Genomic DNA, 23,042 nt, shown 5'->3' on the forward strand with positions numbered 1-23,042 from the left:
GAACTAGCCCGATTATTAAGGGCAAATTCAGCCAACGGCAAGAAGGTCACCCAATCATCCTGATCAGAAGAGACAAAACACCTCAAATACGCCTCCAGAGTCTGATTAGTTCGTTCCGTCTGTCCGTTAGTCTGTGGATGAAAAGCGGACGAAAACGACAAATCAATGCCCATCCTACCACAAAAGGATCGCCAGAACCTGGAAACAAACTGGGATCCTCTGTCCGACACAATATTCTCAGGAATGCCGTGCAAACGAACCACGTTCTGGAAGAACACAGGAACCAGATCTGAAGAGGAAGGCAGCTTAGGCAAAGGAACCAGATGGACCATCTTGGAGAAACGATCACATATCACCCAGATGACAGACATGCCCTGAGACACCGGAAGATCCGAAATGAAATCCATAGAGATGTGTGTCCAAGGTCTCTTCGGGACAGGCAAGGGCAAGAGCAACCCGCTGGCACGAGAACAGCAAGGCTTAGCTCGAGCACAAGTACCACAGGACTGCACAAATGACCGCACATCCCTTGACAAGGAAGGCCACCAAAAGGACCTGGCCACCAGATCCCTGGTGCCAAAAATTCCCGGGTGCCCTGCCAACACCGAGGAATGAACCTCGGAAATGACTCTGCTGGTCCATTTAGCAGGCACAAACAATCTGTCAGGTGGACAAGAATCAGGCCTACCAGCCTGAAATCTCTGCAACACACGTCGCAGATCTGGAGAAATAGCTGACAAGATAACTCCTTCCTTAAGAATACCCACAGGTTCAGCGACTCCAGGAGCATCAGGCACAAAGCTCCTAGACAGAGCATCTGCCTTCACATTCTTAGAACCTGGTAAATACGAGACCACAAAGTCAAAACGGGAGAAAAACAATGACCAGCGGGCCTGTCTAGGATTCAGGCGTTTAGCAGACTCGAGGTACATCAGATTTTTGTGATCAGTCAAGACCACCACACGATGCTTAGCACCCTCGAGCCAATGACGCCACTCCTCAAATGCCCACTTCATGGCCAACAACTCCCGATTGCCCACATCATAATTTCGCTCTGCCGGCGAAAACTTCCTAGAGAAAAAGGCACAAGGTCTCATAGTAGAGCAACCAGGGCCTCTCTGCGACAAAACGGCCCCTGCCCCAATCTCCGAAGCATCCACCTCAACTTGAAAGGGAAGTGAGATGTCAGGCTGGCACAAAACAGGCGCCGAAGTAAACCGGCGTTTCAACTCCTGGAAAGCCTCCACGGCAGCAGGAGCCCAGTTAGCCACATCAGAGCCTTTCTTGGTCATATCCGTCAACGGTTTAACAACGCTAGAAAAATTAGCGATAAAACGACAGTAGAAGTTAGCAAAACCCAAGAACTTCTGAAGACTCTTAACTGACGAGGGTTGAGTCCAATCATGAATAGCTCGGACCTTGACTGGGTCCATCTCCACAGCAGAAGGGGAAAAAATGAACCCTAAAAAGGGAACCTTCTGTACACCAAAGAGACACTTTGAGCCTTTAACAAACAAAGAATTTTCACGCAAAATCTTGAAAACCATCCTGACCTGCTCCACATGCGAGTCCCAATCATCAGAAAAAACCAGAATATCATCCAGATAAACGATCAAAAATTTATCCAGATACTTCCGGAAAATGTCATGCATAAAGGACTGAAAAACTGAAGGTGCATTAGAGAGCCCAAATGGCATCACCAAGTACTCAAAATGACCTTCGGGCGTATTGAATGCGGTTTTCCATTCATCTCCTTGCTTAATGCGCACAAGGTTGTACGCACCACGAAGGTCTATCTTGGTGAACCACTTGGCACCTTTAATCTGGGCAAACAAGTCTGACAACAGCGGCAAAGGATACTGAAATTTGACAGTGATCTTATTTAAAAGCCGATAGTCAATACAAGGCCTCAAAGATCCGTCCTTTTTGGCCACAAAAAAGAATCCCGCACCAAGAGGGGAAGAAGAAGGACGGATATGCCCCTTCTCCAGAGACTCCTTGATATATGAACGCATTGCGGTATGTTCAGGTACCGACAGATTAAACAGTCTTCCCTTAGGAAACTTACTGCCTGGAATCAAATCTATTGCACAGTCACATTCCCGATGAGGAGGCAATGCACTTGACCTAGACTCGCTGAAGACATCCTGATAATCAGACAAATACGCCGGAACTTCCGAAGGCGTAGAAGTAGCAATAGACACGGGCAGGGAATCTCCATGAATTCCATGACAGCCCCAACTTGACACTGACATTGCCTTCCAGTCCAAGACTGGATTATGGGTCTGTAACCATGGCAAACCCAAAACAACCAAATCATGCATCTTATGCAGAACAAGAAAACGTATCACCTCCCGATGTTCAGGAGTCATGCACATGGTAACCTGTGTCCAAAACTGCGGTTTATTTTCTGCCAATGGCGTAGCATCAATACCCCTAAGAGGGATAGGATTTTCTAATGGCTCAAGAACAAAACCGCAGCGCTTGGCAAATGACAGATCCATAAGACTCAGGGCAGCACCTGAATCTACAAACGCCATGACAGGATACGATGACAGTGAGCAAATCAAAGTTACAGATAGAATAAACTTAGGTTGCAAATTACCAATGGCGACAGGACTAACAACCTTAGTAAGACGCTTAGAGCATGCTGAGAGCCCCCCACAAATAATAACGGTGAGGTAAGAGGAAATGACAAACACAGAGATGAACTAGGTTTAGCAAAGAGAGGCCCACTTACTAATAGCAGAATGTAGTAAGATAACTTATATGGTCAACAAAAACCCTATCAAAAATCCACACTGGAGATTCAAGAACCCCCGAACCGTCTAACGGCCTGGGGGGAGAACACCAGCCACCCTAGAGCTTCCAGCAAGGTCAGGATACAGATTATATACAAGCTGGACAAAAATGCAAACAAAAAACAAATAGCAAAAAGCAAGAAAGCAGACTTAGCTTAATCAAGCAGGAACCAGGATCAGAAGACCAGAGCACTACAGATTAGCTCTGATATCAACGTTGCCAGGCATTGAACTGAAGGTCCAGGGAGCTTATATAGCAACACCCCTGACCTAACGACCCAGGTGAGCATACAAGGGATGAATGACATACCCAGAGTCAAATCACTAGTAGCCACTAGAGGGAGCCAAAAGGTAAATTCACAACACATGACCCAGAAGGGTTCCAGTGTGGTTTGCAACTGCAACCGCTGTGGTTCATCTAGCGAGGCGCTTAACTCCACATCCTCAATGGACCCACCGGCCTTGGCTTGGGCCAGCATGTCCAGGAGGGTGTCTTCCTCCCCGTCTTCGGGTGCGCTGCAGACCGGTAGGACGAAAGGTTCACGTTCGTGATGAGCCTTCATCATGTTGACGTGAAAGGCCTTTTGCCTACCCCGAGCGTGGTCAAGCGTGACCACTGTTATGATCCGGTGACCGTGGGGCCGCATGAGAGACTTTCTCAGGAGTAAGTGGTATCTGTACTGACCGCAAACCCTAAGCTGACACCGCAACTAGAAGTAGCCGTGGGGTGTGCCTAACCCGTCCTAGACACCTCGACACAGCCGGAGGACTAAATACCCCTATAGGTGGAAATGGGAGTACTATCTTGCCTCAGAGCAGAAACCCCAAAGGATAGGCAGCCCCCCACAAATATTGACTGTGAGTATAAGAGGAAAGACACACGCAGGCAGAAAAACAGAATTTAGCAAAAGAGGCACTTCTAGCTAAATAGAAAGGATAGGACAGAATTCTAAGCGGTCAGTATTAAAATCCTAAAAATATCCACAGCAGAAAATACAAATATTCTACATCTAACTAAAGACATAGCAAGTATATCTGCAACTCCTGAGAATCCAGCATGACTGAAAAATCCAAACAAAGTCTAAGCTGGACAAAAACACAATGAATAGCACTGAATTGCAAAACACACTGCATGTGTGCACAGAGACAAAAAAAACCAAACACTTATCTTAGCTGAATTGGCAGCAGAGCATGAGGAACCAGAGAGAGATGCAATCCCTCCAAGAACAATGGACAACTGGCCAGGAGTAATGGATCCTGCAAACCTAAATACCTAATAGAGCTGCAATCAGCAGAAACACCTGCTCTGGATTACAACCCCAAGACAACTGCACTACCATTAACAACCACCGGAGGGAGCCCAAGAGCAGAATTCACAACAGACCACGTAGGTTACCGGGTTGAGCTGTTGTTGGACGACGTATGGGCCCTCCCAGGCTGCCTGAAGCTTATCCGTTGGTACGGGAACCAGCACCCACACCTTTCGACCCACGTGGTAGGTCCGCTCCTGGGCGTTCTGGTCGTACCTGTGCTTCTGATCAGCCTGAGCCTGCGTCTTGTTATCATGCACCAACTGCGTCAAGGTCTGCATCTTGTCATGGAAGCGCATGACATCCTCCACTAGAGACACTTCAGATGGATTCTCTTACCAACCCAAGGGGTCCCCGGTCTCGCCTTCCGTACAGGAGCTCGAAGGGGGAGAACCCCGTCGAAGCCTGCGGAACCTCTCAGTAAGCGAATAGCAGGTGTGGGAGGTACCGCTCCCAGTCGCGCCCTTGTGTCTCAACCAGCCATTGGTCTGTGGGTGATGCGCACTGGATACCAGGTGCTTCACCTGCATTCTCCTACAGAGAGCCTCCATTAGGCGAGACATAAATTGGGTCCCTTGATCAGTAAGCATTTCCCTGGAAAATCCTACACGTGAAAAGATGGCCAACAGGGCATCCACCACCTTATCTGCCCTAGGTGAAGACAGAGCTACTGCCTCTGGGTACCGGGTAGCGTAGTCTACCACAGTAAGAATATATCGCTTTCCAGAGCTGCTGGGGACGGCCAGCGGGCCCACAAGGTCCACCGCGACCCTCTGGAAAGGCTCCTCTATCACTGGCAAAGGGATCAGGCCCCGCCTTCCCCACTCTTTGACAGGTGACACAGGAGCGGCAGTAGTTTGACACATCTGTCCCCATCTTAGGCCAATAGAAGTGTTGAGACAGCCGGGCCTTAGTTTTGCTGATCCCCAAGTGTTCAGCTAGTGGGATCTCATGGGCAATCCGCAACAACTCACCCCGGAATTGCTGCGGGACGACCAGCTGTCTTTCCCTCAACCACTCCTTTTGTGATTCTCCAGGTACTGTCTCCCGGTACAACCTTCCTCCTTCCCAGAACACCTTCTCCTTATCAGTCTCGGAGAATGGCGTCCCGGCGAGTTGTCTCAAACTCTCTAGGCTCGCATCTGTGTGCAGAGCGGCCTGAAACTCCTGGCTAGGGGAAGCTAGAAGTGACGTCAGGGTCCCTTCCCCATGGGAAACCTCTGGAACCTGCTCTGGGTCCACCTCTGGTTCAGTCACAATGATGACTGAGGAGGGTCCGTAAGGCAAACAGTTATCTGCGTTCCGTGCACTCTGACTGCGGGTGACAGCAGCTACGTAGGCTGTCTCCCCGGGGATTTCTACCGACCCATCAGCCGACGCTGCTATGGGCTCTACCTCCCCATCCACCCCCAACACTTCAGGGGCAGTGCTACTTATGGGCCAGTTACCTTCCTCGCTGGCACTGGTCAATTTCATGGCGTCACCTTTCTCACGGTTCCCATCCATTTCCCTATTTCCTGTAGCACCGACACTTGCCCCTGCTAGGGGTTCCTCAGCCGTCTCACTCCGCAGAGCGACGTGGCTGAGCACGCCTGTACCTATGGACACATTAACCTTTGCAGAAAAATGGTTATCAGCTTCAGTTGGCACAGGTACAACATTTTCACCATCAATCCTAGGGAAAAAATGGTTCTCAGATGCATCATTACAAGATAAAGCATGGTCAGGTAACACATGCAATTTCCCATCATCATCATGAGGGTTAACGTTACCCTCATTAGTAGATTGGGGAGGGGTGTCAGGGACGTAGTATGCAACCAGCCTCCCCAAATCAGTCCCCAACAAAACATCAGTGGGCAAATTATCAGACAGCCCCACTTCCTTCACTCCGCTTCCGGCACCCCAATCAATATAAACCCCGGCCATCGGTAAGGGACAACTGATGCCCCCAATCCCAGTGACAGTTAGGGTTTTCCCCGGAATGATTTCTTCAGGGGCCGCCAGTTCGGGTCGGATGAGGGTTCGTTCAGCCCCGGTGTCCTTGAGGCCTGTAGCAACATGGCCTCCCACAGTGACATGCTGTACGTTGTCACACACCCTCCCAGCCACACAACCCACCAAAAGAACTGCTGCATTAGGCCCTGGGGCCTTGGCTGGGAGGTTCTTCTGCTTGTCTGGACAGAAGGTACTGATATGACCAGGCCGCCTGCAGTGGTAACACTGGTGAGGTTCGGTGGTAGGTCTGGTGCTGTTGGCCACGGGGACAGGACCTCTGGTGTGTTGGCTGGCAGGGGTACTGGCGTTGGTTGCAGGCTTACCCCCTCTCCAGCTGGTGGTGACTGGCTTCCGCACTTCCGATCTACGGTTGGCCTCATAGGCATCGGCAATCTGCGCTGCTTTCGTCACGTCTTTGGTTTCTCTGTCCATCACGAACTGTCGCACCTCAGCTGGGCAAAGATGGAAGAACTGGTCTTTGATCATCAGGTCTCGCAGCTGTGCAAAGGTGGTCCTGACAGTCCTTGGGTCCACTGGTCAAAGTGGGTCCCCAATCCATGCATCACATCACTGTAACTGTCGTGTGCGCCACGTTGGAGGGTCCAGAACTTCTTACGGTACACCTCGGGTGTAAGCTGGTACTTGGCTATGAGGGCCTGCTTGATGGCCTCATAGTCACCATCTTGTTCTTGAGGGAGTGCAGCAAACGCCTCCAGAGCTTTTCCTCTCAGCCCTGGTGTCAGGTATCGTGCCCATTCATCTGTAGGCAGTCGGTACTGTCTGCAGGCTTTCTCAAAGGCCCGCAGAAAAGTGTCCAGGTCCCCATCCTTTTCCATAACAGGGAAGTGCTCGGGCCGGGGCTTCGGCATCTGAGCGCTGCTGGGCTCACGGCTCTGGGCGGTGGAAGGCATCCCCCCCTGCCGGAGCATCTACAGGTCATGTTCTCGCTGGGCCTCTCACTCGGCTCGCTGGGCTTCTCACTTGGCTCTCTCTGCCTCTCGCTGGGCCTCTCGCTCGGCTCGGGCCTCAGCCTCCTGCCAGTATTGCTGAATCACCTGCCGACGTCCCTCATGGCCGTCAGCGGGGAATTCTTTCAAGGCCGCCTGCAGGTGGGAGTCCAATTCGCCCGGATTGCTAACGGGGCCAGCATTCAGTGGTTGGACCTCTGCTGCAGCACCATATTTGCTGGTGCTGGCTTCTGCAGCCTCTGGGCTCTGTGAGTGGTCTAGAGCGGCTTCCCATTGCACCAGAACTGCGACCAGTTTATATCAAAATATTTTACAAAGATGTTACAAATGAGACAATTGCAAATATGTACAAGGTAATTATATAAAAGAAAACAAGGATTACATGAGAATAACACTTACATGTGTTCAAAGCATTGCAGGCAACCAGGCTAGTGGAGTTTCCATCTGTCAAAATGCATCAGTAGGTCTGGATAGACCGCAGCCAGACAGCTCAGGTAAAAACTGGAAAAACTGACTCCTGGAAGCCTGGTTGCAACTTAAAACCTACAGCCTGTGACATCACAGAAAGGGCTGGCTTTTCCAAACCCTCCTACCTCTTCAGTTTTACTAACTGTGCATTAAATATATCTGATGCCCGTAACTTCGCTACAGAACATGTAATAATCATACCACACCCAGCATTCATCTCGTATTATCGCTGGCATTCTAGTGAGATCAAATATGTCCTATTTGGGATGTATATTTAGAGAGAAATCCCTACTTCTTTACCTGATGGAGTTAGAAGCTCATGTTTAGAGTGCTGGATAGATGCTCCGATGGAGATTAAAAATATATATTTTCATGGTCCTATCTTAAATGGTTGGCCTAATATCTTACAAAACCAGAACAAAGGACTTTCATGATTCTGGAAGTTTCTAATCCAGTTAAAGCTGGTCACTTTCCACTACAGGAAATGCCGGTCGTAAATACCTTGGCGAGGGGGATGAGGGCTTGTGAGCTGAAAGTCAGGAATTTGCAGCTACGAGCTGTTGCTGAATCACTCCAAGGAGGGGGGCTTAGCCCACAGCATGCTAGCAAGAGAACTAAACTTCTATGATATTTCATACCATATCGTGACAGTTTTGTAACCTCATTGAGCTTTGAACTTCATAGCCAGGTGTATGCAATCATGAGAAAAGCTACTTAAAGTGGCCACTTGCAAGTTGTTCTCCTGTTTGAATCTCCTCTGAAGAGTGGCATCATGGGCTCCTCAAAACAACTGTCAAATGATATGAAAACAAAGATTATTCAACATAGTTGTTCAGGGGAAGGATACAAAAAACTGTCTCAGAGATTTAACCTGTCAATTTCCACTGTGAGGAACATAGTAAGGAAATGGAAGAACACAGGTACAGTTCTTGTTAAGGCCAGAAGTGGCAGGCCAAGAAAAACATCAGAAAGGCAGAGAAGAAGAATGGTGAGATCAGTCAAGGACAATCCTCAGACCACCTCCAGAGAGCTGCAGCATCAACTTGCTGCAGATGGTGTCACTGTGCATCGGTCAACTATACAACGCACTTTGCACAAGGAGAAGCTGTATGGGAGAGTGATGCGAAAGAAGCCGTTTCTGCAAGCATGCCACAAACAGAGTCGGCTGAGGTATGCAAAAGCACATTTGGAGAAGCCAATTTCTTTTTGGAAGAAGGTCCTGTGGACTGATGAAACCAAGATTGAGTTTGGTCATACAAAAAGGCGTTATGCATGGCGGCCAAAAAACACAGCATTCCAAGAAAAACACTTGCTACCCACAGTAAACTTTGGTGGAGGTTCCATCATGCTTTGGGGCTGTGTGGCCAATGCCGGCACCAGGAATCTTGTTAAAGTTAAGGGACGCATGGATTCCTCTCAGTATCAGCAGGTTCTTGACAATAATGTTCATGAATCAGTGACAAAGTTGAAGTTACGCAGGGGATGGATCTTTCAGCAAGACAATGAGCCAAAACACCGCTCCAAATCTACTCAGGCATTCATGCAGAGGAACAATTACACTGTTCTGGAATGGCCATCCCAGTCCCCAGACCTGAATATCATTGAACATCTGTGGGATCATTTGAAGAGGGCTGTCCATGCTCGGCGACCATCAAACTTAACTGAACTGGAATTGTTTTGTAAAGAGGAATGGTCAAAAATACCTTCATCCAGGATCCAGGAACTCATTAAAAGCTACAGGAAGCGACTAGAGGCTGTTATTTTTGCAAAAGGAGGATCTACTAAATATTAAAGTCACTTTTCTGGTGAGGTGCCCATACTTATGCACCTGTCAAATTTTGTTTGAATGCAGATTGCACATTTTCTGTTAGTACAATAAACCTCATTTCAATGCAGAAACATTACTGTGTCCAACAGTTATTAGATATATGAAACTGAAATAGCTGTTGCAAAAAAAAAACAATTTTTATAAAACATTAAGCTTAAGATTAATAGGGGTGCCCAAACGTTTTCATATAACTGTATGTGTGATCTGTATGGCGGTATTATGTGAGAACACTATGGCGTCATTATTTGCGATCTATATGACGGTATTATGTGAGAACTATATGGCGGTATTATGTGTGATCTGTATGGCGGTATTGTTATGATCCTAGTGGTAGAGGATCTCAGAAGTTCCAGCTAAGTCCGCAAACACAAAAACCAGCTCATAGGGAGGTGGTAACTTGGCTGACCGTATACCTGATCCTAGCACAACAACTAGAAGTAGCCGGGGAACGTACCTACGTTGATTCTAGACGTCTCGCACCAGCCGGAGAACTAACTAACCCTTTCAGAGAAAATAAGACCTCACTTGCCTCGAGAGAAAGGAACCCCAAAGTTATAATACAAGCCCCCAACAAATAATAACGGTGAGGTAAGAAGAAAAGACAAACGTTAGTATGAACTAGATTTAGCAAAGAGAGGCCCACTAATTAATAGCAGAAAATAGGAAGAGGACTTATGCGGTCAGCAAAAACCCTACAAAAATATCCACGCTGAATATTCAAGAACCCCCGCACCGACTAACGGTGTGGGGGGAGAATATCAGCCCCCTAGAGCTTCCAGCAAAAATCAGGAATCACATTATTAACAAGCTGGAACAAAATAGAAGCAATGCGAATAAACAAAAATATGAAAGCAGGACTTAGCTTATCTTGCAAAAAACAGGAGACCAGGAGTCAGGAGCAAACAGACATAGACTGACTACATCGATTCCAGGCACTAGACTGAGTTTCCAGGAAGTCTAAATAGGAACACCCAAGGCCTAACGAACCAGGTGAGTACCAACCTGGAGAAAGATGATCCAAGTGTAATACCGCTAGTGACCACAAGAGGGAGCCAAAAAATATAGTTCACAACACGGTATTATGTGAGAACACTATGGCAGTATTATCTTCAGAAAGGGGACCCAATCTAGGGTGGTTCTGGTTGAGCAGCTGCACACGGGTCTGGGGTAATAGAGGGGGCAGCATGACCTCCAGTTAGGTGCAGTGAGGGGAGGGCTGGTGAGGCAGCTGAAGAGAGGGGTCTCATTTTTATCGTTACTGTATGGCTACATTTCCCCTCAGCGACACCCCAACTGCGCCTGTCACCTCGCTTTCACACATCACCAGGACAGGAGCTGAGGAGGGGAATGGGATCTTTGCATGCAATGTCTGCATCAGATCAGGCCATCACTCCACAAAAATGTTTCCTGCATTTGTGTGGAGCAGACGGTCCATCCATGTGTATAAAAGACAGCGCTCTATATACAATCCCTGGCTGCTCCGAGCACCAAACATGGTGCCTCCATACACCAGCACACTGCTCTCCAGAAATACTCTGTGCTGCTGTCACCCTGCTCCCTCCACCATATATCTCCCAGAATCTGGAGATTCTCTGGCACCGGCACTCTGGAGCGAAGTGTGCAGCTCCATGTATTGCTGTGCGGCTGCACGCTCTGCTCCGGAGTGCCGGCGCCAGAGCTGTGTTTTCACCTGCGAGACTCAGCCGTATCTCGCGTATGTGTGATCCCGGCCTTGCAGTCACCAACAAAATGGCTGCTCACTGGGTTCCTGAATATCATCCTCACATATTCCTTAGCAAACACCCAGGAGGGGAGGAGAGGAGACATTACACACATGTCAGCAGACTCCGCCCATAATTACTGCAGTGCAGTAATGTGAGCTAGTTGTACACTAGGTTTTTGTCAAATTTCATTAGCTGCTCCCCCTAGTGTTTAAAAGTGGAAATGCCAAACCGTTTAAAATTATTTTTCATATTTTACTAAATTATAAACAAATGATAATATTTTTTAAGAAAATGTAAACATTAATTCTTTACATTTTTTCAATCGCTGGAAAAAAAAAATGTTGATGGCACCTTCCCTTTAAAGGAAGTAGGTAGTGACGAGGCATTAAATAAATACAAAAAATTAAATAAATTCTGTAAAAAGCAAATCAAGGCAGCACAGATTGAGACAGAGAGACTCATTGCCAGAGAGAGGAAAAATAATCCCAAAATATTCTTTAACTAGATAAATAATAAGAAACTAAAAAAAATGATAGTGTTGGCCCCCTTAAAAATAGTCTGGGTGAAATGGTGGATGAGGTTGAGGAAAAAGCCAATATGCTAAATGACTTTTTTTTCACAAGAAAATCACATGGCAGCCAATATGATCAGTGATAACAAAAATTCCCCATTAAGTGTCACCTGCTTAACCCAGCAGGAAGTTCAGCGGCGTCTAAAAATCACTTAGTTACCAAATTACCAAATCTCTGGGCCCGGATGGGATACACCCCTGAGTACTGCAGGAATTTAGTACAGTCATTGATAGACCATTATTTTTAATCTTTAAAGACTCCATAATAGCAGGGTCTGTACCACAGGACTGGCGTATAGCAAATATGGTGTCAATATTTAAAAAGGGGACAAAAACTGAACTCGGTAATTATAGACCAGTAAGCTTAACCTCTACCGTGGGTAAAATCCTGGAGGGTATTCTAAGGGATGCTATACTGGAGTATCTGAAGAGGATTAACCTCATGACCCAGTATCAGCACGGGTTTACTAGGGACCCTTCATGTGAGACTAATCTGATCAGTTTCTATGAAGAGGTAAGTTCCAGACTGGACCAAGGGAACCCAGTGGACGTAGTGTATATAGACTTTTCAAAAGCTTTTGATACGGTGCCACACAAAAGATTGATACATAAAATGAGAATAATGGGGATAGGGAAAAATATGTGTAAGTGGGTTTAGAGCTGGCTCAGGGATAGGAAGCAAAGGGTGGTTATTAATGGAGCACACTCGGACTGGGTCGCGGTTGTGGGGTACCACAGGGGTCAGTATTGGGCCCTCTTTTTTAACATATTTATTAATGATCTTGTAGGGGGCATACAGAGTAGAACTTCAATATTTGCAGATGACACTAAACTCTGCAGGGTAATCAATACAGAGGAGGACAATTTTATATTACAGGATGATTTATGTAAACTAGAAGCTTGGGCTGATAAATGGCAAATGAGCTTTAATGGGGATAAATGTAAGGTCATGCACTTGGGTAGAGCAAATCAGATGTATAATTATGTGCTTAATTGTAAAACACTGCGCAAAACCGTCAATGAAAAAGACCTGGGTGTATGGGTGGACGACAAATTCACATTTAGTGGCCAGTGTCAGGCAGCTGCTACAAAGGCAAATAAAATAATGGGATGCATTAAAAGAGGCATAGATGCTCATGAGGAGAACATAATTTTACCTCTATACAAGTCACTAGTTCGACCACACTTAGAATACTGTGTTCAGTTCTGGTCTCCGGTGTACAAGAAAGACATAGCTGATCTAGAGCGGGTGCAGAGAAGAGCGACCAAGGTTATTAGAGGACTGTGGGGTCTGCAATACCAAGATAGGTTATTACACTTGGGGTTATTCAGTTTGGAAAAATGAAGGCTAAGGGTGTTAAGTTCCCGCCTCTGCACAGGAGGAATCTCAAACCATCTCTGCTGCGGTCTCCCATTCTTCTCCAGCCACAGTGGAGTCTGCTCAGCGGAGATGTCGGTCCCAGCGTCTTGCTCAGTCTCACTCTGTGCATAGAGTTACTGCTGATTTTCCAGCTTCTGCCATTGAAGCCAGTGCTGGGCAGCGGCGAGCAGACGCTTTTGGGACTAAGTCCTGCTTTTTCCCTTCTGAGCATGCCCAGGGCAAGATCTCCCGTTGGAGATCGAGGGTCACACGCTCAGATACTGCAGCAGATCCCATTGGCCCTCCAGGAAGGTCCTGAAGGTGCTCAACTTCTGTGGCAGCCTCCCATTGGTCCTTCTGGGAAGGTCCTGTACATGCTGCAGCTATAAAAGGTTCGCATGACCGCACAGCCATGCGCTAGTGTAAACGGGTGTGTGTTAGGCTATGTGCACACTTTGCGGTGTCCTCTGTGGGTTCTCCTGCAGCGGAATTGATAAATCTGCAGGGCAAAACCGCTGCGGTTATCTCTGCAGATTTATCGCGGTTTGTTTTGCGGTTTCTGCTGTGGGTATACTATTGATGCTGCATATGCAGCAATATGCAGCATCAATAGTAATGTTAAAAAATAATAAAACATGGTATACTCACCCTCTGACGTCTCGATCTCCTCGGCGCTGCACGCGGCGGTCCCGTTCCAAAGATGCTGTGCGAGAAGGAGCTTCGTGACGTCACGGTCATGTGACCGCGACGTCATCTCAGGCCCTGCTCGCACAGCAACCCAGACCGGACGGCCGCGTGCAGCGCTGAGAGGTGAGTATATAAATATTTTTTATTTTAATTCTTTTTTTTACACACAAATATGGTTCCCAGGGCCTGGAGGAGAGTCTCCTCTCCTCCACCCCGGGTAGCAACCACACATTATCCGCTTACTTCCCGCATCGTGGGCACAGCCACATGCGGGAAGTAAGCAGATCAATGCATTTCTATGTGTGCAGAATCGCAGCGATTCTGCACAAAGAAGTGACATGCTGCGGGTTGTAAACCGCTGCGTTTCTGCGCGGTTTTTCCCGCAGCATGTGCACAGCGGTTTCCGGTTTCCATAGGGTTTCCATGTAAATGTAAACCCAATGGAAACTGCTGCGGACCCGCAGTGTCAAAATCGCTGCGGATCCGCGGTAAAACCCTTAAAGTGTGAACATGGCCTTAATGTGTGAAAGTCGTTCATTAATTATCCCCTCCCTTGTGTATGACTGCTCGCGTAAGGTGGATGATTGTTATCTAGCGCCCAACTTAGCCATCAGCACGTAACACACAAACAGCATCTAATTGCTGTGACCACCAGTGCGGCACCCTGCGCTTTCACAGCACTTTCCTGACCCAAGCCTAGGTGGTTAGTGGCGTCCACCAGTGTGGCACCGCACGCACTCTCGTGCATCTTTATTATTATTTCTTTCACTCTGACACCCCAGTTGCGGTGTCGAGCGCAAGAGGTCTATATGAACTCAAATCCTGTGTCTTGGGATTGAGTTCTGAGACTCCTTGCTTGCGCTCTTGGTGCGGTACCGCGGCCCTGTGACGCAACAGGGTTTGCTTCCTTCACACAGGGTGAAGTTAACCCATGTGTGTATCCACATTGTACTGCCATATAGTCTGTCATTACTTGGCAGCAGGTTCCATCTCTGCACGGTGGACCCCGGGCTGCGAACGCACCTTACTCTATCTTTCTTATTATTTGGTGCGTTCCGCTAGCCCTAACAAAGGGTTGATCTTATTTTAATGTATAAATATATGAGGGGACAGTACAGAGACCTTTCCAATGACCTTTTTACTCATAGAACTTTTTACTCATAGACCTGAGACGGGGACAAGGGGGCTTCCTCTACGTCTGGAGGAAAGAAGGTTTAAGCATAGTCAGACGCAGATTCTTTCCTGTAAGAGCAGTGAGACTATGGAACACGTATGATGTTGTAATGAGTGATTCATTACTAAAATTTAAGAGGGGACTGGATGCCTTTCTTGAAAAGTATAATGTTACAGGTTATATACACTAGTTTCCTTGATAGGGTGTTGATCCAGGGAACCAGACTGATTGCCGTATGTGGAGTCGGGAAGGCATTTTTTTCCCCAATGCGGAGCTTACTGTTGGCCACGTGGGTTTTTTTGCCTTCCTCTGGATCAACATGTTAGGGCCTGTTAGGTTAGGCTATGGGTTGAACAAGATGGACTTAAAGTCTTCCTTCAACCTTATTAACTATGTTACTATGTAGTTAGCAGTATGCCATAGTGATCAGTAGGTTGCAGTCACCAGTACGTTATGCCCAGTTCATGCTTCTGGAGTCAAGAACCCGTAAGTTAGGCGGGCTTTCATCTCAGCAGAAATGCCAAACATGTGGACGCTATATGTGGTTTAGGTACACTGTGGAGCTCAGAAGGGAGGGGGCATTTGGATTTGAGAGCGAAGAATTTGCTGAATTTCTTTTGGTGGGTGAGGAGTCATTTGGTTTTTCCAGAGCTTTTGTGCTACCAGTGATATGGAAGCCCTTTATATTTCCGTTAACAGATGATGGACCTGAGTGGGGACTTGCTCTTTTGTGGATTGAGTTGAAGCTTTTATTGGGGACATTTTACATAACATTTGGGATCACATTTATCCGGTGCACTACGCTGTCCACTTACTTTGGGGTTTCCATCTAAATTTTCTGAGTGACATGATTCAGATGAAACCCCCTAGGGATCCATTCACTATAATGAGGCAGCAGAGTTACTCTGGACTCCGTCTGGCCTCTGTTCAGCGGTGTCCTTTTTAGAAGTGCTTTTCGGAATAACAACTTATTCCTTCATCAGGTTTGGCTCCCCCTGTGTTAGGCCAGTCTCACAGATCCAGATAATTCCGGTACCGGAGCAAATGGTCCCGGAGTTATCCGTGTCCGTGTGCTCGCGTATGCCGTCCGTGTGCGGGCCGTGTGTCCGTTTTTTACATCCGTGTGCTGTCCGTGTGCATACGTATCACACACAAAGGTTTTCAGGTCCATATGAGGGGTTAAGGCCTAATTAAAGGCATTGAACTTGCAAAGGTGTGATCCATTAGTGCAGATGTTGGAACTTAGTTCCTATAAATGTAAGCACAATTACATATCAGCTTTGGGGTGTGTAGTAGGACTCCTTAGGTGTCACAAACATGTCTACTGACAATGAGGCGTTGGTGTGGTTGGCATGGATTGTTTCACGTCGCTTTGGTGTTCGCAACCGTATGCTTGAAGAGGATCCACTGCTCCAAAAGAGGCTATGGGTTCACCCTCTACTGTTGCTACGTGGGGCATATGGTCATTTTCATAAATTATATCATGAACTTCGCAGATACCCGGTGAAGTTTGTGGCATTTTGTCGCCTTTCCATTCCCGGCTTTGACAACCTACTTCATGTTTTGCGGCCTTACCTTCTCAGACAAGACACCTGCATGAGACTCAGCATTTGTCCGGAGGAGCGTTTGTTAGTAACCTTGAGGTAATTTGTAAGCCCAAATAATGAATATTGGCCCCAATAACGTGCAAGGAATCCTAATGGGTTGTGTTTCTATCTCTAGTGAGCAATGTTCCAGGTCACTAGGTTAGACAATTAACATAATGGTTAATTTTAATCATGTCTTGTTTATCAATTGACATACAAATGAAGCCAAAAACAGTTTGGTTATCATTTTAAACTAACAATAAAATAGTAGGGCCCACAAACAAAATCGAAACATGGTCACTTTTTGAAATGCTCTTTTGAAGTTACCCCTATGTGGTGCATTAATGGGTGTGTTTTTTATTTGCTAAAACATGTATTTGATGTTTCTATGTGCTTTTTAACATTCACTATGTATACCTTTTATCAAAATATCTACATAATAAACAATTGATGGCGAGTATTTCACATCAAAAATATGGTTTTGTTAACAGATTCCTGGCTACTGGACACTCATATTCTTCACTTCATTTTGAGTTCCTTCTTGGCACATCAACCATATCCGGGATTGTGCGGTCAACCTGTGATGTGATTTGGGACAAGCTCAAGAGTCGCCTCATGCCTCAACCAAACACACAAGACAGGCTGCGGATTTCCCAGGGTTTCATGGAAGCCACTGAGTTTCCAAACTGCATTGGTGCCCTGGATGGTAAACACATTCGTGTCAAAAAGCCGCCAAACTCTGGTTCTCGTTTTTTTAATTATAAAAAATATTTTTCTGTTGTGCTCCTGGCTGTAGCTGACAGCAACTACTGTTTTGTTCTTGCTGACATTGGGGCATATGGGAGTGCCTCTGATGCTCGCATCTTTAGAGCTTCAAGATTAGCTCGGCGACTTGCTGAGACTAATCTAAATCTTCCACAACCAGGTGTGCTTCCTGGTGCATCAGGCCCACCTGCACCATTTATCATGGTTGCTGATGAGGGTTTTGCACTCTCAAGGCACGTTATGAGACCCTTTCCACATCGAGGTTTGGATAACCGGAGAAGAATTTTTAACACTCGACTGATGAAAGCCCGGCGATTGGTTGAGTGTGCTTTTGGAATCTTGACTTCAAGATGGCGTATATTTGAAACCCAAATCCAAATGCATCCCCAAAATGTACAGGCAGTCATAAAGGCAACTGTTGTTTTGCATAATTTCTGCAGACAACAAGAACCAGCCTTGGATGATGTTGATGATGGGAGAGTGGTTAATGTGGCATTATCAGAGGATAGAGACCATGCTCCACGAGTATCTCAGTCTGCCCTTATAGTGAGGAATATTTTTGCAGATTATTTTTTAACACCAGAGGGTAGTGTGCAATGGCAAATGGAGGAGCACAACTAATGTTACCCTTTTTTTTTTGGTTTTTTTGTTTTAATTAACATTTTTTTTTTATTTATGTCAAAATTTGTTAGGGTCTCACAAGGCAATGAGGACCCTTGACGTGGGTTGCGAGCTTACATTTGATGTGGGTAACTGATACATGTGTGTGTCTAAAACCCATTGCTACCCATTACAAATAACTAATACCTCATTCTAATGTGTTTACTGTGGTTGTCTGAAATATCCCATGTCTGAAAGTATTGATTTGGTCACATAATTGTGTACTACAAACAAATAACTAAGACCCGCCCTCATTGAGTGTGATTTTGAAGAAGAGTGTGTGACCATTAGATCATGTTATTCAGACATACTGTAATCTAAATGTACATTTACAAAGCTACTTTGCCATGGAAAATAGATCAACGCAGTTGAGTCTTTGAGACGCCGCATCTTTAAAAACCTCACTGAGAGTCACTGTAGCTGCGTGCATCCCCACCGTCTCATCCTTTACCATTATTTTGAAGCCATGATGGATTATTAATTACACCATCCTTTTTGGAAATTGTGTATTTATATATGGATGAGTTAGTGTGACCTACTGCTTAACCTTTTTTTCTTTGTTGAGAAAAATGTGTTTCACATTATGATTATGCTCATATCAATAAAGTAGTGTGCAAATTACATATACATTCAAAACTAATCAAGACATATTAACACTTGAACAATGTTTTATTTTTCAGCAAACACATTTAGTCAGCCAATTGTGTCTGACAAATCAAGCTAACTTTAACAACAAAAATCAAACAAAACAGAGTTATGTTCCTTCTAAATCCACAAAGTCACCATGACTGGAGAAAGATTCATATGTGGTATTTTCTGCGCTGACACGTTCAGGGCTGCTTGAGGGTGTGGGCATTTGTCCTGTAGTCACTGTGGGCTGGCATGTGGTTGTTTGAGGTGGTTCAGTGTGCAAAACTGATGCTGTTCCTGATGTAGATGGGGTATAAGGTTGCGTTTGGTCTGTCTCTTTCAAAAATGTGGCATCATCACTTTGTGGTTGAGGTAAAGTAGGTTGTGACTGGCCAATCTGGCTCACATATGATTGGGAACTACTATAGGGCTCACCTCTTGCCATACGGTTTGGTGGAACAAATTGTGTGACCATAGGTGTCTGTTGCCTTGATGGCATATTGTAGGGCTGTGGAATTGCAAAATGAGCACCACTACTATCACCTACAGACATGCTGGAGGACAGGGATTCGGAATGTTGGCTGTAGGTGTGGCTTGGAACAGACCTTTGCCAATATTGCTGAGTTGTGGCACGGGCATGAGGCACAGAGGTAGGAGCAGACATTTGCCATTATTGATGGCTACTGGCACGTGAATGAGGCACAGAAGTCTCATCAGACATTTGCCAATATTGCTGGCTACTGGCACAGGACAGAGGCACAGAGGTAGGATCGGACATTTGTCCGTATTGCTGGCTACTGCCACGTGAATGGGGCACAGAGGTAGGATCGGACATTTGTCCGTATTGCTGGCTACTGCCACGTGAATGGGGCACAGAGGTAGGATCGGACATTTGTCCATAATCATGGGTGTAGCTATGGGCAGTAGGAAACCAAACTGGAGCAGACCTTTGGGGATAACGAGGTCTTACAGCAGGAGGTGGAAGCATGGACGAGGGTGCAGGCCTTTCCTGTGTTTGTTGGGTACCTACATTTTGGTCATTTGTTATATTGGTAGCAGATGGCATCTGTATTTGATGTTGAGCAGCTCGCCATTGTTCAATGGGCCCTAGCACCTGGTTGGGTTCCTGCTCTCCTTGGCTTGCAGCAATGAGGGTCAAGATTGCAGCACGTACTCGTTCCTGCCGTCCATCAGGAACTTTGCCAAGGCAAGGAGACAGTGAGCAACAACACCTATCTACAGCAGTTTCTGGTGTCATGGAATTGAGTATGGATAAAACTCTAGCATCAATGAGCTCGGGCAGCATACGTGGCTGTTCCTGTCACCTAGTTCGCCTATCTCGGAGAGTGTGTGTTAGATACATAGGTAGATTTGCTGTTGATGCTGCCTGTGGTGCTGGGGCTGCTGTTTGAGAAGTGCTTGGGGCTGTTGTTTGTGAAGTGCTTGGGGCTGCTGTTTGTGTGCTTCCAGGACCAGCATCAGTGGAGGTTTCAGCAGCATCAGACACCTGCTCATCAGGCTGTGTTGTGGGTGTCGGGTCTGCTGGGGCTTCGGTCTCCGATGCCGAGGTACATGGCAGTGATGTGGCTGTTGGCGAGTCATCAAGGTTGTCATCAGTCCTATTAGCAAATAACATTAACAGTTTAGTTCACAATGCTAACCAAATTTTAAACATTTGTTAAATATATATTTTTTAAACACTTTAGGATTATTTTTTAACATGTTTCTATTTTGTAATGGAACATATAAATATGATGATTATTGTAAGCACAAATGTACTTGGGAAAAATAACTATGGGTAAAATCTGTCCCAGAATTTTGTAACATGTTGAAGCTTTGTAAATGTGTTAAAATACAGTGTAGTTATTTGAATATAAAGAGTTGATTAATCCATTTCCATGAAAAAGGCAAGAATTTGATGTATTAAAATCCAATAACCTTTATTGAAACAAATCCATAAAATAGATAGTTCTTAGTGTTCAGCTGCAGACTAAGAACACGTTTGTGTTTGAAACGTGTACAGCGAGGGCTGATATGTGATACTATGCCTAAACAACTATTGGTATCGACTATTTTATGGATTTGTTTCAATAAAGGTTATTGGATTTTAATACATCAAATTCTTGCCGTTTTCATGGAAATGGATTAATCAACTCTTTGGACTTCTACCACGTCCTGGGCTGGACGTTTTCCCTGCTCGGATGTTTGTATCACTTGTGGATCCCTGTTGTGTGATCATACAAATTAAAACCAAAAAAAAAAAGGTATTTTAATATGTTTGGTCAATCATACACAGTCACACTTACAGTACATTTATCTCCATGATTGGGCGAAGAAAGGCTAAGTTGTGGTAGTAAACATATTTCCTCTTTTTTGTTGCACCTGCTGTGGAGGGTAGGGGGATTAAATTCCCGCCTAAATTGGTCCCTGGCTGAGCGCCATCACCGTTTAACCAAATCAACTGTAGGAAAAGTAGAGACACAACAAGTCACATTCCCACAAATAACAACATATTCCTTAAACAGCACAATGTGTTCATCTATGTTATAGTTTCAAAGTATTATGCTTGTGATCATCATGCCTGGCTGTAAACTAATTTTAGAAAAAATTAAAACAAACATTTCTGAGTAATAATTGTGTGACCATTTAGCACCATGTTGTAATGTTTACAAGTAAGATCTAAATAGCATGAGTACTGTTATGAACGCTTGCCCAAAACATAGGCTGCATGACTGTGTCTGTGTCTAACAACACAAACATTAACACAAGTTGCATTGGCCATTAGACATATGTAAGAGCTTGCCTTGTGTGAATAATTGTGGATGATGGCATTAATTAAGTGGAAACATTTGTTTTCAATCAGTCACACACACAAACTGTGGTGTGGCCAGCAAGACATGTTAAAATCAAACACTACATTTTTAAATAAATCCTGGTTTTGTTATGACAAAAACAGTCAGCACATGTTGATCCTTACATGTTATTTTCACATAAATTTAAACATCTAAAAAAGGAAAAGAGACTTTAAGGGCTTGACTTTTGGCATATAGTCCAACGGTCAATTTCAAAATCTGACCCCATAAAACATTGTAAAGCATAAGAGAAAATAATGTTAGACATCTATGGAGATATGCTTGAATACAGTTCACTTTGCCAAATCTCATGTACCAGGTTTTTGAACAGCAGGGAATTGTGTGCCAAAAATGCAGGTTGTGAACATGCCAGACAACTAGGCCTTCAGTTACCTAGGTCTTCTTTAGTATTTTCAAACATGACAAAAACACTTTTAAAAAACAAAATATACACACAAAACCTAAAATGCTGACACAAACACACACTGCATTTTTTAACAATTCTAAACAAGCATGCTTCATGCGAAAATAATCAATCAAACACAGGGAACATACTGGAAAGTAGTAAGAATCTTGTAAAGTGTATATGATAAGGTCCATGTAAATATAAATATTAAGAACACATAAGCCCAATGGTTATGATGTTAAGACATGGACCCTAACATATAGAATGCACAATATGAATTTTGGTCATATGTTTCTCTGAAATTTATGTTTAATACAACAAGGAACACCTATGGGGTAACTTACCAAACTTTGCCTGCTTTGCGGGTGAATATGTGGACCAACCACGTCTGGGGTACAGCTGCGCAGCTACAGCAAACCAAGCCCGTTCAATCGCCAGCCTGTCACGGTATCCTTCACATCGTGTGTCCCATAATTCCAGATGTTGCTCCACCAAAGTAATTAGCTTCTCTGTGTCCACACGAGGGGGCATAATATTAGGCAGTCAGCAGAGTCTGAAGATGCCAGCACTCTGATAAGTTGACAACTTCACTTCAGAGGCTAAAATGATGTCTAGTCTTATGTTTAGCTTTGTCCAAATCAATGTCTAGACACTTGTCTGGTAATTGCTACATTTGCTTCAAATGTTAACCCTAAAATTTGGAAAACGCACACGGACAGCACACGGACGTCATCCGTGTGCGGTACGTGAGCTAACTCAAGAAGAAAAGTAGCCACCCATGAAAACTGCACACCACCAATAAATAATGAAAAAAGGAACGGCTTTATTAATAAACAATGTTAAAAACAGTATAAAAACATGAGAAATACACATATCCACCCTTAGGTCTGCTCGTAATGCATTCCATATATAAAGGTACAAATATAAATGTCTATCATAACAAACAACCACCTGGCATACGCAAATGATGCAATACTAGAAAAAAAAATATATATATATTGCAATATAATGCTGAGTATCAAAAAAAGACACTATTGCTAGCTGTCAGGGAAGAAAGTAAATAGCCAATGACCTACTACCCTGAAAGGGAGAACATAGTGGACCCTGTGCCCACGAAGATGTAAACCTGAATCCTATCAAGAAGGGCCCCAGAAACAATATAAAGTGGCCAGCGATGTAAACAAATACTCACAAAAGTGACAGTGCTGAGGGTCCTGACTCAGTCAGAGCCCAAGCTAGATGAAAGAGTGTCCCAAG

The 23,042-nt window shown here is 45.2% G+C and overlaps 1 long non-coding RNA gene across 1 annotated transcript in view; it reads right to left on the bottom strand.

The window, feature by feature from the left end:
- The window catches only part of LOC143766566 (uncharacterized), a 114,838-nt gene extending 92,453 nt beyond the window's left edge, over window positions 1–22,385 (bottom strand). Inside the window, exons 1-2 of the long non-coding RNA XR_013213599.1 lie at window positions 22,130–22,385; window positions 20,839–20,988 (exon numbers count right to left, since the gene is read on the bottom strand). This is a non-coding gene — a long non-coding RNA (uncharacterized LOC143766566). The remainder of the gene's footprint in view (window positions 1–20,838; window positions 20,989–22,129) is intronic.
- Window positions 22,386–23,042: the final 657 nt, after the last annotated feature.

Source organism: Ranitomeya variabilis, chromosome 4 (genome assembly GCF_051348905.1).
Source record: "Ranitomeya variabilis isolate aRanVar5 chromosome 4, aRanVar5.hap1, whole genome shotgun sequence".
NCBI lineage: Eukaryota > Metazoa > Chordata > Amphibia > Anura > Dendrobatidae > Ranitomeya > Ranitomeya variabilis.